At 47.5% G+C, this 18,657-nt stretch overlaps 3 non-coding genes across 3 annotated transcripts; 2 read left to right on the top strand and 1 right to left on the bottom strand.

The window, feature by feature from the left end:
- The first annotated feature begins 9,670 nt into the window (after window positions 1-9,670).
- TRNAA-AGC lies at window positions 9,671-9,742 on the top strand. Its single transcript has one exon. It is a non-coding gene; the product is annotated as a tRNA-Ala (tRNA).
- A 2,250-nt stretch (window positions 9,743-11,992) lies between these two features.
- Window positions 11,993-12,064, bottom strand: TRNAA-UGC. Its single transcript has one exon. It is a non-coding gene; the product is annotated as a tRNA-Ala (tRNA).
- A 4,291-nt stretch (window positions 12,065-16,355) lies between these two features.
- TRNAA-UGC lies at window positions 16,356-16,427 on the top strand. The gene has a single exon. It is a non-coding gene; the product is annotated as a tRNA-Ala (tRNA).
- Window positions 16,428-18,657: the final 2,230 nt, after the last annotated feature.

Below are 18,657 nucleotides of genomic sequence, written 5' to 3'. Positions count from 1 at the left end.
CGGTGCCCGCACCGCGCGGCCGGACTCTTCGCCCCGCGGTGGGTGCCGCGGTGACGCCTCCGCGCGTTTGCTCTCCCCCCACGCCGCCTCCACCCTCCCCGCCGGACCCCGGACAGGCGTTTTCGGGTCCCTCTCACCGCAGCAGGTGCTACATGAGCAGGCACAGCCAGCGCGCCGCCGTGTGACGCGCGGACACCTGCTGCCCGCACGTGGCCAGCGCCCCGGGAGCGCCCGGACTCCGGGAAAGGTCGGGATCTCTGGTACTCGCCCCTGAAATGCGTCAGACCGCGGGGGGCACACCTGCATTTCCCTCCGGTTCGCTTCTCTGGGCCTTGGCGCGAACAGAGACCGGGGAGAACTGGGCTGGAAACAAGGCTACACGCGGGCGCCCGGCGGAGACGGCGTGGGCGTCAGAGCAGAGCGGAACCGAGGCAGGGCTGACCTGGCGCGGCCGCCACCGCTCTTCGGGCCCCGGGAGCCCCAGGTGGGGAGGTCGGAGCCCCGGAGAGTCGCAGGTGGGGAGGTCGGGGCCCGGGGAGCCGCAGGTGGGGAGGCCCTTCCCCCTCCCCCCCCCGGGGAGCCCCAGGTGGGGAGATCGGAGCCCAGGGGAGCCGCAGGTGGGGAGGCCGGAGCCCAGGAGAGTCGCAGGGGGGGAGGTAGGGGCCCCGGGGAGCCGTAGGTGGGGAGACCCTTCCCCCCCTTCCCCGGGGAGACCCAGATGGGGAGGTCGGAGCCCCGGGGAGCCGCAGGTGGGGAGGCCCGGGCTCCATCCCGCTCTCCGTGACACTCGGTGCAGGCCACCTAGCCAACTCCATCACCACCCTTCTCCCCCGGAGGAAGCCCACCTTGGCCGCTTCAGGTAAACCAGCATTCAGAAACTCCTTTCACTCACTAGACTACGTTTGTTTTTTCTATATTTCGTGCAGGATTTTGGAGAGAAATGGAAGAGAGAAGATTCTTACTTGCCAAGATGCCGTTGCATTTTCCTTGCTATGAAACCTCTACTTGTGTTTTGAGCTCTGGTCTCCCTCCCAGGGTCCCTTACCGAGTTTATAAACTCACCTTTGCATGCACCGCCCATCATGGGAATCCACGGGTTAGAGGACTGAGGACTTGTTCATTTAGTGAGTCAAACAATCGTATCACTTTTTCGAATGAGGTCGGCTGTTATGATTTTCCTTCAGCCTTGAGTCAGGACTCCCGTTTTGTTGTTCAAAACATCCCTTCTCATTGTCCTGTTCACAGTTCCAAGGAAACCTGATTTTATACCAGTGACTTCAAAACTACTTCTCAAGACAACTTTTCAAGAGAAAATTTACCTGTTAGATTAACAAAGATTTTTCTTTTAGACAGTTCTCCCGCCATACTCCCCAGAGGGCAGGGATCATATTTCATTATTCATCATTTTACACCCAGCACATCAGTGTGTAGAATGAATATGTAAAGTGCTTTAAAATGCCTGACCCTGGGGGCGCCTGGGTGGCTCAGTCGGTGGTCAAGTGGCTGACTTCAGCTCAAGTCATGATCTCACCATTGGTGAGTTCGAGCCCATGTTAGGCTGTGTGCTGACAGCTCAGAGCCTGGAGCCTGCTTCCAATTCTGTGTCTCCCTCTCTCTCTGCCCCTTCCCTGCTCATGCTCTCCCCCCCCCCTCAAAAATAAATAAACATTTAAAAAAATGTAATACCTGACACTGCAATCACTATGTAAATGCTTTGCATTATCATTATTCTCCCTCAGAAAAGACAACCAGCAGAGAAAACGTGAACCAATAGTGTGTGCAGGCAATCCACAGAAGGAGAAACAATTCAGATGACAACCATAATAAAAGAAGCTTCCCTTCACATATATTTAAAAGATATGCTAATTAAAATAGTAATATATTCTCCCCTCCATTAGACTAACAAGTATTTACAAAATTCATAATAACAAATCTGGGCCAGAGTTTCGGAAAGCATGTTTTGAAATACTGCTGTGAAATTGTAACTTGGCACAAACACATTAAAAGATAATTTTATAAGACCTATTAAAATTTAAAAACTTACATCCTTTTTCCCTTCCTAAAACCCAACTATCAAGTAGGGGTAGGAGGGAGGTAACTCCAACTATAGTATGTGTAGTTTTGTTATCATTATTATTTTAAGTAAATATGAAGATAAATTAATAGAGTTTTAGATAATATCAGTGAGGCCACTTAGCCTCAGCCTCAGTTTTATGAAGACCCAAATATAGACTTTTCTTGATATCTCCAAAGTACATTATACATACAATTATTGTATATTTGTTTGATGTTAACAGAGTTCATGTTTAAATATAATTATTTCAACTATATCCCAACTTTTAGAATATTCCTTTTGTATTTTATTTTAAATATGGTAGAAAACTAAAAAAAAAAAAAAATGCCACAGGCCCTTTGCAACTTTGGAAAAACCATGATGGGCATTGACATGAAAAATGCCTGCAAGAATATATACCGACTGTCAAAAGTTGTTATATCCAGGGCTGCAGCTACGGGGCTCCAGCACTTTCCATATCATTTTTGTAAGGTTTTACTTTTTACTTTAGTCTCAAACATGTATTAATTATGTAAATATAGATGGAGATAGGATTTTTGGTTTCCGATCAACATGTAGAGAGCTTGGAAGGCGTCACTCCCATCCTCACGACAAGGAAAGAGCTGAAACAACCCTTCTTAGACCCATCAGAGAACTGAGGTCACAGAACTAACTGCTGCCCCCAAGCTGGAGAGACAGGTAAATGATCACAATTTTCCAGAGCAGAAGCCAGGAGGTGGCAGCAGAAATCAATACCAGGGCAGGAAAATTAAACCATAATTAATGAATTGCTGGAGGCTCAGTTATTTGTAATTGCCAAACTTGGAAGCAACCATCCCTCAGTAGGTGAATGGATAAGTGAACTGGTTCATGCAGACAATGGAATACTATTCAGTGTCCCCCAAAATGAGCCATTAAGCCGTGAAAACACAAGGAGCAACTTTAAATGCATATTACTGAGTGAAAGAAGCTGGTCAGCTTTAGTCAAAACTCCCATAAATAGTATAAGTTAAGTCTTGTTATATACAATTTAACTGTCACTTAACTAGCAGTTGGAGGTAATTTCTGCTTAAAATGACTACTGATTTATTTGCACTTTTAAAACCTTTTTCTCCTGTCATTATTTTGCTTAAACAGATATTGTATGAGTTTTTTTCGCTTTCTTTTATTTATTTGGTGGCTTATTAATTTTTTACAACTTTTTTTCTCCATTTGTTTGGAATGTAATCATTCCATTTCCATTGTTTTAGTGAATATTTGAAGTAACATATATAATTATCTTAACAAAATATAAAGAAAAAGATCTTGATCTTTTTTAAAAAAAATTATTTGAGAGGGAGATAGAGGGCAAGCAGGGAAGGGACAGAGAGAGAAGACAGACCCCCAAGCAGGCTCCGTACTATGAGCACAGAGCCTGATGCGGGGCCTGAACCCATGAACTGTGAGATCGTGACCTGAACTGAATTCAAGGCACCCCTCTTGATCTTTTTAAAAAACATAAAGTCTTTCAAAACACTTTAGTCCCTCTTCTTCCACTTTTTAAAAAATTGTGGTAAAGCTCACCTAACATAAAATTCACTGTTTTCATTAAAGTGTACAATCAATGTCATTTAGTCCCTTCCCAACGTTGTGCAGCCATTACCACTATCCAAACATTTTCATCACCCCAATCACCCCAAAGGAAACCTTGTACCCATTAAGTAGTCATTCCTCAAACCTGCACTCACCCCCAGCATCTGGAAATCACTAATCTGCCTTTTGTTTTTTTCTATGGATTCACTTATTCTGGATATCTCCTATAAACGGAATCACACAGAATGTGGCCTTTTGTGTCTGGCTACTTTCACTCAGCATAATGTTTTCAAGGTCCGTCCATGCTGTAGTCTTCCTTTTTGATGACTGAATAATACTCCATCCTTATGGATATACCACCTTCGTTCGCTCATTTATCAGTCTATGGACACTTGCGTTACTTTCACTTTTTTTTGCTATTGTGAATAGTGCTGCCATGTAGATTTGTGGACAAGTTTTTGTTTGAACACTTGTTTTCAACCTTTTGGGTATCACCCAGGAATGGGATTGCTAGGTCCTACGGTCACTTCTTGTTTATTAACTTACTGAGGAATCGCCATTTTCCACAGCCGCCACACCATTTTACATTCTCACTAGCATTGTCCAGAGTTCTAACTTCTGGATCGACTCATATTTTCTATTTCTTCACGATCCAGTCTTGGGGGATTGTGTGCTTCTCAGAATTGTCCATTTTGTTTAGGTTTTCTGATTTGTTGGTGCATAATTGCTCTTAGTACCCTCTTATAATCCTTTTATTTCTGTAAGATCAGCATTAATATCCTCACCTTACTTTCGGCTTGAGTCATTTGAGTCTTTTGTCTTTCTTTTTTAGTCACTAGCTAAAGATTTGCCAATTCTGTTATCTTTTCAACAAGCAATTTTTGGTTTCGTTGATTCTATCGTTTTTGTGCTCTCCGTTTCATTTATCTCTGCTCGAATCTTTATCATTTCCTTCCCTCCATTTCCACTGAGTTTAGTTGCTTTTCTTTCTCTGGCTCCTTAGGGTAGAAAGTTATGTTACTTATTTGAGATCTTTCTTCTCTCCTAATGCAGGCATTTGCAGCTATAAATGGGTCCCATAAAACCATAAAACTTGGCGTTTTGTCTTTATTGTCTTCCAGCCAAGTATTTTGTCCATCTCCCTGATGACCACCTCTTTGACCCAGTAGCTGTTTACAGGTATGTTTTTAACTCCACATATTGGCGTATTTTCCAGTTTTTGCTTTGTTATTTGATTTCTGGTTTCATTCGATAGTGGTTGGAAAATACACTTTGTATGATTGGAATCACTTTAAATTTGCTGAAACTTGTTTTGTAGCCTAACATAAGCAGCTTCTGTCTCCAGGCAGCATTCTCTGGTTGCTATTTTTATTAGATTCCAGAGTTCTGCAAAAGTTGTTTCTGGTTTTTTGCCACCTAATCGTCGCTTTAGTGGAGACGCGGATATTTGGAGTCCCCTCCTCCTCCGTCTCTGGTTATGCCCCTGCTCGCCATTTTTTATGGTTACAAATTAGATACTACTATTATTTTATTCAGATAATTATTGTTCAAATTTTCCTACAAGCTCACATTTTGTTTGTTCTCTATTGTTGCATCTCAGACTATCATTCTAGTATTTTTCTTTTTCTCTGAAGTATATCATTTTGAGGTTGTTTTAATAATTAACTACCATTTACCTTGCCTTTGTAAAGATAACCAATAAGTAATCAGGAAAGGTGACTCTTTGTAGAATATTTACAGCTAAAAAATGCAAAAGAAATGCTTTTTAAAAATCACCATTTTATAACCCTTAATGCATAATGAATCTAGGTAGTAATAATCAGTGGTTGAATAAGCCATTAGGTGGAAAACAAAGGTGTGGATCTGAACCCACCAAACAGCCTCAGCGTAATTAGAAGTGGGAAAACCTAGGTTATATGCCACCTCATGTGATACTATAGGAAATCCACCATAAAACCCATAATGTATTCTAGCCTAAAACAACCGAATATGAGTCTAACAAAACTTCACTGTCTAACTACCAGTTTACAAGAGATATGGAGAATAAGAAAACACATTAGGTGCTACCACAACGGTGAAATCAACCACACTTAGAACATAAGAAATTCTATGGGACAGATTACCCAGTTGCATAAACAAGTGAACAGCATAAAAAAAAAATAAAAGAGACCCCGTTAATCTTGAGAACTTTAAGAGATTTTCTCAACCAAAAGCAATGTGTGGACCTTCTTCAGATTACGAATGAAACAAATCAACAACAACAAAAAAGGCATGTTCACAAAACCGAGAAAATTCACCATGGACTGGGTATTAGATAGTATGAAGAATCTTAGTTAAATTGTTTAGATGTGAATTTTGTTGGAATTTTGTTTTTTAAATGACTATCTATTATCTATTATCTATTACCTATTACCTATTCTCTATTATCTATTGTTTTTTAAATGACTATATACAGAAATATTTAAAGATCAAATGCATGATGCTTGAAAGTAGCTTAAAATGCTTCAGAAAAAAAGGGTGATAAAATAAGAATGGTGTATGTTAATCATTGTTGAACCAGGTTGGGATGTATATGGACATTCATTATATCGTTCTCTCTAACTTCACGTAAGTTCCAATGTTTTGATAACATATCTCTGTGAGAGAAAATTTCCCCAAGTTAGGCCTGCAGGACTCATTCATAGTAAGATCACACAACCCTCCCAACAGTAAGGATGACCACAGACGCAAGAAGATAAACCACTATGCTTATGGATCCGCAGATACAAAACGTGACATATTTAGACCTAAATGGCAGCAGATGTTGAAATTTTAAGATACAAGATAAAGAACAGCGATGTGGGATATACATCAACAAATTAAGGAGACAGTACACCAGAAGAATGAGTAGAATGATATAATAATTTAGAACTCAAGAAATAAGATACAATAGTTGAAGCTAAAAATTCCTGAGAGGTCAGGCTAAGCAGCATGTTAGCTACAGCCTAAGAAAGAATTACTACATTGAGAGATGACTCCAAAATGTTGGTCCAGAATACAGCAAAAATAGTTAAGGACACGGAACAAAGTCAGCTGTGACAGTCTGGTTTTAAACTCCCTGTTTTTATTTGTAAATGGTGTTAAAAAGCTTCCATTCTTGGGGCGTCTGGGTGGCAGTTAAGCATCCAACTCGGTTTCGGGGTGTCAGCTCGTGTCATGATCTCATGGTTTGGTGAGTTCAAGCCCCGTGTCAGGTTCTATGCTGGCAGCACAGAGCCTGCTTGGGATTCTCTCTCCCCCACTCTCTCTGCCCCTTCCACACTCATGCTGTCTCTGTCTCTCTCCAAATAAATAAATAAACTTTAAAAACTTTTTTTTTTAAAAGCTCCCATTCTTGAAGGTTAGTTTGATGAGCACACAAGTCTAGATTGACAATTATTTTATTTCAATCCTTCAAAAATAGATTTCCTTTTTCCCTGGTTTGTTATGGAAATTAAGGTTCTTGTTAACATTGTAACTGTTCGTCCTTTGCAGTAGATCCGTCCATTTTCTCTGGCTGATTTCAGACCTTCTCTTTGGTAACACACTTTCAGTGTGAGGTGTGAAGTTATGGTTATTTACTTTTCCTTGCTTGTGATACACTGAGCTTTCTGAATCTATGTATAAAAAGTTTCTCCCGGGGCGCCTGGGGGGCGCAGTCGGTTGAGCGTCCGACTTCGGCCGGGTCATGATCTCGCGGTCCGTGAGTTTGAGCCCCGCGTCAGGCTCTGGGCTGATGGCTCGGAGCCTGGAGCCTGTTTCCGATTCTGTGTCTCCCTCTCTCTTTGCCCCTCCCCTGTTCATGCTCTGTCTCTCTCTGTCCCAAAAATAAATAAACGTTGAAAATAAAAATAAAAAGTTTCTCTCCAGTTCTGGGAAATTCTAATCTCTTATGTCTTCGAATATGACCTCACCTACGTTTTTCTCTTCTTCTATTCCTGGGCTATAATTATATACACTCAGAATTTCTTATTTGTTCCTACATCTCTACTATGTTCTTTTATCCATTTTCTGTGGCCGTGTAATAAACTACCCCAAAACTCACGGGCTTAAAGCAACACCCACTCACTTTCTCAGAATTCTAGGGGTTGGTAATATGGGCAGAGCTCACAGGGGCTGTGTCATCTCTTCTGTTTGTGGGGTCAGCTGGACTAGTCTCTCTGCAGCCAATTCGCAGGTCAGCTGGAGACTGACGGCTCCAGGACAGCCCCAACCATATCCAGCAGTAGGCAGGGACTGTTTCTGGTTTATCAGGTTTCCTTACTGTGCTCTTTCTAGATGGTGGCCCAGCTTTCTTACAAAATGATAGCAGTGTTCCAGGAAAGCGAAGGCTGACGCTACAAGGTTTCTTGAGACCAGGCTTGAGAGTGCCACAACGTTACCTCATTGTACTCCACTGGTCAGAGCAGCTCAGATTCAAGGTTCAGAGGAATAAATTAGACTCCACCCCCTGACGGGAGGAGGTGCAAATGACCTGTGGTGAGGTTCGTCTGTCACGGCTGACTTTGTTCCATTTCTTAACTACTTTTGCTGTATTCTGGACCGACACTTTGGCATCATCTCTCAACATGTTGATGAAGAGCGGGATGTTTGGGGTCTTAGGTTGCTGCCCCACAAACCAGGTGATCCATGGAAGGCACAGTCTCCAGGTAATTACCCCCACATTATCCACGATAAGTATCCCCACATCAGCTCTGCAGTACTCTGGTGGGAAATGCATGCCCTGAATGTGATCATAAGAAAACAGACCCAAAGCGAAAGACATTCTATTAAAAAAAAGAAACAAACAAACAATAAAAAAAGGACATGCTTCAAATGGCATGTTAATGTCATAAAAGCCCCCCCCCCCTCCAAATCTGTGAAAATGTTCCAGATTAAAGAAAACTAAAAAGGCCAACTAAATGCAATACCATCCCCAGACTAGATGCTGTAGGAGGGGCGATCGGGTCAGTTGGGTCAAATGCAAACCGTAGATTAAATACAGCTGCCTGTTAGGGTTAAATTCTCCCATTCACCACAGTCCTGAGGTCATGAGGTCAAGGGTTTAAGGGTAACTGAACATGTGATACTCCCTAATGAGAGAAAGAGCGGGCAAACCACAAAGCAAATGGAGTAAAATATTAGCAATAGCCAAATCCGGGTCAAGGGAATAGGGGCAATTTTGTACTATTTTTATTTTTTTCAACTTTTTAGTAAGTTTGAAATTGTTTCAGAGGCAGAGAAAGACTCCAGGGAAATCAGCGACTGGGGGTGGGGCCGGACCCGGCCAACTCTGCAGCGTGAGGAGCGGTCCCCCAAACCATACGAGGAACCCCGAATTCCTCACAGCTGGGGGGGGCTGCTCGTGGAGGGGGGGGGTAGTGGGGAGGAGGAAGTCAGGGCTGCTGGGCCAGCTCAACACCCCCCCCCCAGCAGCACCCCTGCCGCCCTCCGCTGGCCCCAGGGCAGGGGTACCTGCCACCCAGGTTCCCAGCTTGTCCTCGGGGTCCATCCAGGACAGGGTGACCCCGCGGGGACGGTCCCTGCCACCACCGCCCAGCCTTCAGCGGAGGCTTCTGCCTCCCGGAAATGGGGAGGATTTGAGGGTCTCGGACCCCCGGAGGCGGGAGGCGCTGCGCACCCCCTGGGCTCCCCCCGCCACACGCCCCCGCTGAGCGCGCGCCTCCCTCCCTCTCCCCGGGCTGTCCCCCCCCCCGCGCCCCCGCCCCCCGATGCGCCGCACCTGCTGCGGTCTCTAGGGACGGGGTTGGGGGAAGGAGCGCAGAGCACTGGAAATGAAGCTGGGAAGAGCGAGAGAAGACTGACCGTGTCTTTTCAGCTTCCTTCTTCGTTTGGAATCTCATTTTGTGCTTTTGAGGTTTTTTGTTTGTTTGTTTGTTTGTTTTGTGTTTTGAAACCGCTTCTCAGCCTGTTTCGCAAACGAGGCAGCTCGCACCGCGCGCTCCCTGCAGGTTACCAAATCTTTAGGAGACCAGGAAGTAATGATTATAAATCACGACAGGAATCCAAAGTGGCGCGCTCACAGTCGGGGGTGTAGCTCAGTGGTAGAGCGCGTGCTTAGCATGTACGAGGTCCCGGGTTCAATCCCCGGCACCTCCAGCAGTTTTGAGGGGTCGTGCTCGTGGTCAGAACACCTGCCTGGCGTTTCCCCCGCTAGACCCGGTACCCTCTTCCGTTTTCCACCCAAGCGCCCTGCGGTCAGGACCCCCGATTCCTGCCCCACACGTGCCCTGGACCCCTGATTTCTGTCCCACACGCGCCCTGGACCCCCAATTCCTGTCCCACTTTCTGTCCCACACGCGCCCTGGACTCCCGATTCCTGTCCCACACGCGCCCTGGACCCTGTGCAGCAGATGTAAACAGCTCTTGTTCCAGAAAACTTCAATCAAAGTAAATGACCTGTCAGGCTCATTGTAGACATAAATTTGACTAAAGGACCACTTCCACTGCCCCCAGACAAGCATCCCACAAGTAAATCTGCATCGCTTAACCAATTCCAAAATGACTACTGATTTGCCCAGGCCACAGCTAGTGTGAAATAATAGTTGAATACATAGTATAAGACGGGGGGGGGGGGGGGGGGAGAGGGAACTGCCATCACTGTTAAACTGATTCATTTCTAGGGATTATTTTTCATCCTGGAAAATAATTCTGGGTAATATGTGTTGTTCAGAGATTTTTACGATCTGTATCACTATTTTAGTCTCTTTAAGGTATTTTGTGGTCAAACAGATTTAAAGTTGTTTATGATTAGGCACGGATGTCCGTTAACTTCACTACTATTTAACGCTGTGATGAAGGTATAAATCAAGGCCTTCAGATACGGGAAGAATAGAGGATTCGGCATTGAATAGAGACAAAGTTATCTTTCTAGATCTTGGTAGTATTATACATCTGGAAATCACCTTTCTCTACAAATAGAGAATTTAGAGAAACTGGTTGTAAAATCAACACACACGCACACACACACACAGACACACACTAGTTCTTTGGAGGTTTTTGGACAACAGCTCATTCTCTTGAACGCTGACAAATGAAGGGAGAGAATCAAGCATTTATGGATAATATGGAATGTTTTTAGGAGATACATATAGTTGGTAAGGGAAAGATTTTCTCCATCGAAGGATCACAGCTAATAAATGCAGGAGGAAGAATTAAAACCACAGTCAACATTTTACTACTGATATTGCTGTAATGCATCCAGGTTGCGATCATCGATGATGGCTACAACCATGAGGAGAAATTGGACGGGGAAACCTAGAACGGATGGAACAGGTGGACACCGCCTGAAACCAATGATTAATTCCATGAGGCTAGAAGTGAGATGGTTACACATCCACCTCCTAATGCTGTAAAACAGAACACGCCCAACCCCACCAATGAAATACTGGCGTTAAAAGATGACTGCTTTCTCCAAGCAGATGGAGCCGGTAACACATTACAGTAAGTATTGGGAACGCCAGAAGATGGGTTTTTTAAGTTTTATGTATTTATTTTGAGGGAGACAGAGACAGCACAAGTGGGGAAAGGGCAGAGAGAGAGAGGAAGGGAGAGAATCCCAAGCAGGCTCTGCGATGCCTGCGCAGAGCCCCATATGGGGCTTTATCTCCAAAATGGATGTCCCCAAATGGACCTCAGTGGCATAGCAATTATTTTTTAAACGTTTTATTTATTTATTTTGAGAGAGAGAGCGCGCGCACATGCATGGGGGGGAGGGGCATAGAGAGAGGGAGAAAGAGAATCCCAAGCAGGCTCCACACCATCAGCGCAGAGCCCCAGGGGAGGCTCCACTAACTCAGAGATCATGACCTGCGCTGAAATCCAGAGTCCCCAACGGACACCTAGGCGCCCCAACGGCATATTAATTACTTTTAATTGGAGCTACTTGGGAAACAGCAGGTTCAAGGACATCACACCCTCCTCTGTGCCCTGGAAGCAGGAAATAAACTTTCCATACGAAAGGGAGTTTCCTGTACTAAGAAGTAAAAGACATCCTTATCACCAGAGACGCGGGTTGTAAAATTGAGACAGCTGTATAAGCTCGTTACTTTTTCAGTAAATCTACCTCAGCCCAAATTCCACTTAAAATCCCTTACTAATCAAAGTCCCCAAAACGTCTGTTTGCTCCGTCCTGTCATTTCCTCACGAATTCATCTTCCCTCTGTCTAAAGTGCTTCTCAGTGTCACTATTAAGCCTCTTTTCACCCTGGTAACCTGTGTCAAGCCAATTTAATTCTTAGTCCAGTAAGAATTCCGGATGGAAGAAAACTCCTTTCTCTCAGTCACTTCAGTATTTGAAGAGGGGCCTGCCAAGGGCTAAATAAGAAGCGAATTGGAGCGTCTATAAAGTGGAGATGCCGGGGATCGAACCCGGGGCCTCATACATGCAAAGCATGCGCTCTACCACTGAGCTACATCCCCACCACGAAAACCGCTCCCTTCTCCTTCGTTGCTGACCCAGGTCCTCCCTCATTCACAGAAACACCATCAGGTGGATCTAACAAGCGCTTATTACCTAACACATCGGAGTGCCCCGCGCTCCCCTTTAATGCGCGTTTTATATTTGCAGATCTGTGTTATTTGGTTACGTTTGCCTGCTTCCCCCTAGGGTGATGTCAGAAGGGGAGAGCCCTGAGTGTCCTTCCCCATCACCCTACCTCCAGCCGACGGCACCGAGCCTGGCACGCGGCAGCCCCTCAGTAAAGGGTGGCGAGGGATGCCGGAGAGGTGACCTCTGTCCAGGGTTCGTGTCGCAGCGCAGAGAACCGTGCGGTGAAGTGCGCGGGCGAGAGGCGGATTGCGAAGTACGCGCATAGCTCGTTCAGGGCAGCGGGGCGGGCGCTCCGGCCCACACCGGACGGGCAAGCGTACCGCGCGCCCTTGAGGAGACACCGGACCCCTGAACAAAGGCCCGTTTGCGCTCGCAGCGGTGGGCGGCGACGCTTCTCCATTTCGGCCGAAGTTCTGCGCGCAGGTGGCGCGTGGACGCCCCAGGTGAGCCCCCGCAGCGGTCCGCCCCGGGTCTGGGCAGGTGCGGCTCTGAAACGCACTCGTGGGTTTCACCTAGCGCATCCTCTGCAAAGATGCGCGGGAGAAACGAGACCCGGGCGGCCGCTGGGTGGGGGTGCTCTGGGCTCGCGGGGGCCGACCCCCGGGGGGTTCCCCGCCCAGACACCTGCATGCGTCCTGCTCGTCAGCCAGCGCAGCACGGCCCTTGCCGCCCGCTCCCAGGGCTGCGATTTCGGCCTTCAGGTTCTCGCCGCGCGGCCCACCACCCGACCTCTGCCTTACGCGGGGCTCGGCGGGGACTCCCCGGGGTCGCTCCCAGCGTTCGTAGCCAGGTCACATTTTCAGCCCGTGCCCCGGTCTGCCTCACACTTCCTCGCCTTCCCTCAGGCCTTTCCTTCTGGCAGATTCCTTGGCCTTTACCGGCTTTACTGCCGCGGGCGGGCGGCTCCTCGGTGTTTGGAGAGAGCCGGGCTCTGTGACCAGTCCGGCTGCTCCCGGTGACCCCGAAGCCCTGGAACTCTCCCAGAAAATGCCCACAGCGGCGATGGTGCCCTGCGCGTCCCGAAAACGCACCCGGGCTCGGCCGAGTTGGGGAGGGAAGGACAGTGGACGTACAGCCAGAGAAGGAAAGGTAAATTGGAACCGGGAAGGGAGACACAAACATAAACAGAAGTGTCTAAAAACAAGCAATGAAGCCAACGGTTCTACCCCCGCAGGACGCGAGGTCCTCGGCGAGCCTCGACGTCTCACCGCAAGCCTCCAGGAGAGCCGTGCCAACCACTTCCCGACCGACGTGCGCAAAGGACCCGACTTCCCTGCGGAAGCGCGTGGTGTCCCTTCGCTCTGCCGACTGCAGTTCGCGCCAGCCGCCAGCTGTCCCCAAGCTTCTCTTGGTCCCGGACCTCACCTGCCCGCCACCCACCTGCAGACCCCGCCAGGGGAGTGGTTCCTGTGCAGACCAACCTGTGCACAGCACCACCGTCGCGTGCACACCACCGTCGCGTGGACACCACCACCCCATGCACACTCCGTGCACACCACCACCCGTGCACACCACCACCCCGTGCACACCACCACCCCATACACACCACCACCCCATACACCACCACCGCGTTCACACCACCACCCCGTGCACACCACCGCCTTGTGCACACCACCACCCCATGCACACTCCGTGCACACCACCACTCCGTGCACACCACCACCCCGTGCACACTACCACCCCGTGCACACCACCGTCGCGTGCACACTACCACCGTCGCGTGCACACCACCACCACGTGCACACTACCACCGTCGCGTGCACACCACCACCTCGTGCACACTACCACCGTCGCGTGCACACCACCACCCCGTGCACACCACCACCGCGTGCACACTACCACCATCGCGTGCACACCACCACCCCGTGCACACCACCACCTCGTGCACACTACCACCGTCGCGTGCACACCACCACCCCATGCACACTCCGTGCACACCGCCACCCCGTGCACACCGCCACCCCGTGCACACCACCACCGCGTGCACACTACCACCATCGCGTGCACACCACCACCCCGTGCACACCACCACCTCGTGCACACTACCACCGTCGCGTGCACACCACCACCCCATGCACACTCCGTGCACACCACCACCCCGTGCACACCGCCACCCCGTGCACACCACCGCGTGCACATCACTACCTCGTGCACACTACCACCGTCGCGTGCACACCACCACCGCGTTCACACCACCACCTCGTGCACACCACCACCCCATGCACACTCCGTGCACACCACCCATACACCACCACCCCGTGCACACCACCACCTCGTGCACACTACCACCGTCGCGTGCACACCACCACCCCATGCACACTCCGTGCACACCACCACCCCGTGCACACCACCACCACCAGCCCCCTCCTCCAGGACCCCGGGAAAGCCCCCGCCCCGCCCCCTGACTCATTTGCAGGTTTGTGCCGGTGGGATTTTAGCCAGAATGAAGGTTCGGTGCGGGAGAAGGAGCCTGAGACACCTGCTGCCGGGTACAGGAGGGCGGCGCGTGAGCCGCCGGGCGCAGGTGCGCAGGTGGCGGGCGGAGCCGCGGGCCGCTCTCCCCCAGCCTGGGGCAGGGCCAGGGGCCGTAGCGAGGGGGCCGGCGGCCTGTCTAGTGAGGAGGGAACGAGACTCGTGTGCCACGACTCCTGCGTGGTCCCCGGACGGTCAACGTGGCCAGATTCTTAGCGATTCGGCCTCGGGGGTTTTGGAGGCTCAGCCCGCGGACTGCGCTGACCGGCGGGGGAGGTGCTAACCTCCATGCCCCTGAATCCTGTCCGTGGTGGGATCATGGGGTGCAACTGTTGCCCCGGAACAGGAGTTTTTATCATTTTGGTCATAATTGCCCTGGGTGCCGGCCGGCACCGCGATTCGATGCTTGAGTCCAGTCCTGGACAGGGCGGTCTCCTGCCCTCGCTCCCTCCCACGTGACCTTCGATGCAGGCCTGAGGTCCTCGGTTCATCCCTGGTCTGTCCATGCACGGGACCTCTACACCTGTAGACTCGCTTTCTTTCGGCCTTTTGCCGTTCTTAATCTGCCTTCGCTCGTCTTTATCTTCCTCTTCTCTTCGAATGGCCAGTGGACAGATGATCTGATGTTCAAGGGCTTCCCAACATCGAGAGAAGGGTCTGATATGGTTTGTACGTCAGTGCACAATTCATTAAGCTTTTAAAAATTAACATTTGTAAATATTCACACTATTTTCACAGTGTATTAAAAACATAAATTCAAAACTTAGATTTCCCTTACACACAAATATTTATAAAAACTCAGGCCTTATGTTAAATTGTTTAATCTGTAAATGTTGGACGCACCTTAGTCCTGCAGTGTTGTTGGAAAATGATGTAGTGAGGTAGCATTCTGCACAGCAGACTGTTCAAAAATTCTGTACAAAAACTCTGTTCCTGAGTTTTTGCGTGTATCAGCATCACCTCCGGGTCTTGTCAGGACAAGGGTTGCTGGGCCCCCATGCCTCAAGTTCTGGACTCACCGAGATGGGGCCTAAGAATTTGCACTTTTAGCAAGATCTCAGGTGATGATGATGCTGCGGATACAAAGACCATGCTTTGAGAGCCGTTGCCTCACCCTAAAACCCTTTCTACAGTATGAAAACCTGGATTTATGTTTGAATCTTCAGTGTCTTTCTTATACTTTTTATTCCACAGGATACAGGTTTACTCACCCAGTCTACAGAGTGGGCTCTTCCTTCTTGGGCCAAGATTTACACACACTGTGGACAATTCCAAGCCTAGAACCTGAGATTGAGTGGACCCTGCAAGATGACTCTGTCTCCGTCCTGTACCCAGGACTTTGTCCGTCCATCACGACATTCCCCAGGGGGTTGCTGTAGCCATCTGTGGGTCTAGTTTTTCTCATGCCAGCCTTTCCAAAAGCCTCATGATCTGAATGACATATTCTTGGTCATTGTTAGGATAAAACCCAAATTTGCACCTGCTTGTTTTGAGCTGGGCCTGGGCAGATTAAGGTGAATCTAAAGCCTTTAGTGATATTGACTTACAAACATTTTCTTTCTGACATTCAAGACCTGTAAAATTCATATAATTCTTGCACAACAAAGTATAGCGAAATACATTTTACAGAAAACTTGATGTATATTCATAAAGAAAGGTATTTTTGCACCCCATAAACTCCACAGTTCCGGGGATGTAGCTCAGTGGTAGAGCGCATGCTTTGCATGTATGAGGTCCTGGGTTTGATCCCCAGCATCTCCAGTCTCTTGCCGCTTGTGGCATACCTTTTTAAAATGCTACGTCTTGAACCAGACGTCTGTGGCTTTTAGCCCTTTTGACACTTTTGAGCGATTTAAACTGGAGGCAACTAAGTCAGGTTTCACTCTGGCTGGAAAGCCAAATATGCTGCTGAAGAAAATACTCGACTTGCTCTGCCAAGGGCACAGACTGATGTTCTGTTCCCCTTGAACAAGGAGCAGAGGCGAGGGTAAGGAGGGATTAAGCTGAGACGATGGACGGGTTATTTCCACTTCTGCAACTTTGCTTTGTCAGCAACTTTTTGAACTTTGTCATAAGTGCCTCTACCGTTCATTACCAAAGAAATCCTTTACGTCTCATTCTTTCTGTTTTAGAGGAGATCACATCTAAAGCCAGCCGCTGACTAGGAAGTCCACCACTGGTATAAATGGGGTAAACACATGACTAATTTCTAATGAGTTGGTTGCTGGAAGCTGAGAATGTAACAAGGAGAAATTGTAGGCCAAGAACAGTTTTCAGGTACAAGAGGAAAGAGAGACTTGGTTAGAAATCCATGCAGAGAGCAAAGGGTTTTATTAGCTTCTCCTTGGTTCTTTTTGTAAACCAGAAAAAAACTGCTATTACCAATTATCATCAGCGACATAGGCCAACAGTGTCCTCTAAAAACATAGGCTAAGAAAATTTGTTCTTGGAAATCATGTCAGTAACAATAGAGTATCCTTATTATCTAGCCGATGTGGCTTAAATGACTTTGGCTTTGACAAAAATTTTGCTATGACTTTGACATAGAAACTTAGACTCTATTTCCAACCACTTTCCAGAGTTTCAGTAAGGATTTTCAGGAACATCTTCTAAAATTCATTATAACTGTATAGTTTTCTTTATTACTTTTTTAGAGAGAGAGCAAGCACATGCTAGCGGGGGCAGAGAAGCAGAAGGAGAGAGAGAGTCCTAAGCAGGCTCCACACTCAGCATGGGGCCTCATCCCACAACCCTGGGAGCATGGCCTGAGCTGAACTCAAGAGTCGGTCGCTCAGCAGACTGAGCCACCCAGATGCCCCTCTAACTCTGTAGTTTTAAGAAAACAGGATGCGAGTCCAATTCTCAGGCCTGCCTGATGCTGCCACTTTATATACAGTCCTGCTTTGCTTTCATTCTATAAAACACTGTTTCGATTATATTGTACTATATTATATTATTATATTTAAAACTTAAACTCACCCCCCCTCCCCACCAAATCCTATAATGACGATGCCTCTTGCTTCGTTTGGCCAAAGTCTGTACTTCTGTTTGCATTTCCCCCATTGCCTGAGCAAGGATTAAGTTCATCTTTTATGTGTGAAGATTCAGCAATTGTAATTTATTTAACATTTTCTAATACAGAAGCGACAAAATTGATATGGCGAGGCTAAGAAACAGAGACTGGTCTTTAAATAAAGTAAAAATTAATGTTCTTGAACTTTCTATAGGGAAAGCCTATTTAAGACACCAAAAAAAAAAAAACACCCCTACATAAATAAAAATATTGATTCACTTGCCTGGTCATATTTAATATAAAGACACTTGTGGTTGTCATCCACAAGCCAAGGGGAAAGGCTTTGGAGAACGACCCAACCAACACCCAATTGCAGACTACTTTCCTCAAGAACTGTGAGAAAAAAAAATCCTGTTATTTAAGCCATCGTGTCTGTGGGGCTTTGTGACGGCAGCCCTAGAAAGCTGACACAATTCTAAATGCGCCCAGGAGGCAGTGCTATTGTTACTGTCTTCACACCCCAGGGATAAAAGGAGAGTGTACATTTGTTGGATACGTATTGGCATTCAGCATGCATTCCTACTTTCTTCTGGTTGGCAGTCTTTACTGGAGGGCTTGGAAAGCTACAAAGGATATGTCCCATACCCCCCTCGCACCTAGGGATCTTGATACAAATGATATTAAAACAACTATTAGGCACACTTCTCTGAGGTTTACAAAACAGGATATTATCCTGCTCATTTTGGCCATTTTCTGCTGGCAAGCCAGACTGTGGATACATGCTTTCTCTGTACAGTGTTACAAGCCCAGCCTCTGTAGAACAGGAGAGAGAGCGGTGACAGAGCCAATGCCATCGTCCACGTTCCAATGTGCAGTCACAGCTCCTGAGTTTGGGAAGGGTTCTAGACAAGGCGGTCTCCTAAGCTTAACCTCATGGTTCACAGACATGATGGCATGTCCACGAGCTCAGCAATGTTA

This window comes from Felis catus, chromosome B2 (genome assembly GCF_018350175.1).
Source record: "Felis catus isolate Fca126 chromosome B2, F.catus_Fca126_mat1.0, whole genome shotgun sequence".
In the NCBI taxonomy this organism is placed as follows: Eukaryota; Metazoa; Chordata; class Mammalia; order Carnivora; family Felidae; genus Felis; species Felis catus.
Note: the sequence above shows the minus strand (reverse complement) of the source record. Positions and strands in the feature narration are given on the sequence as shown.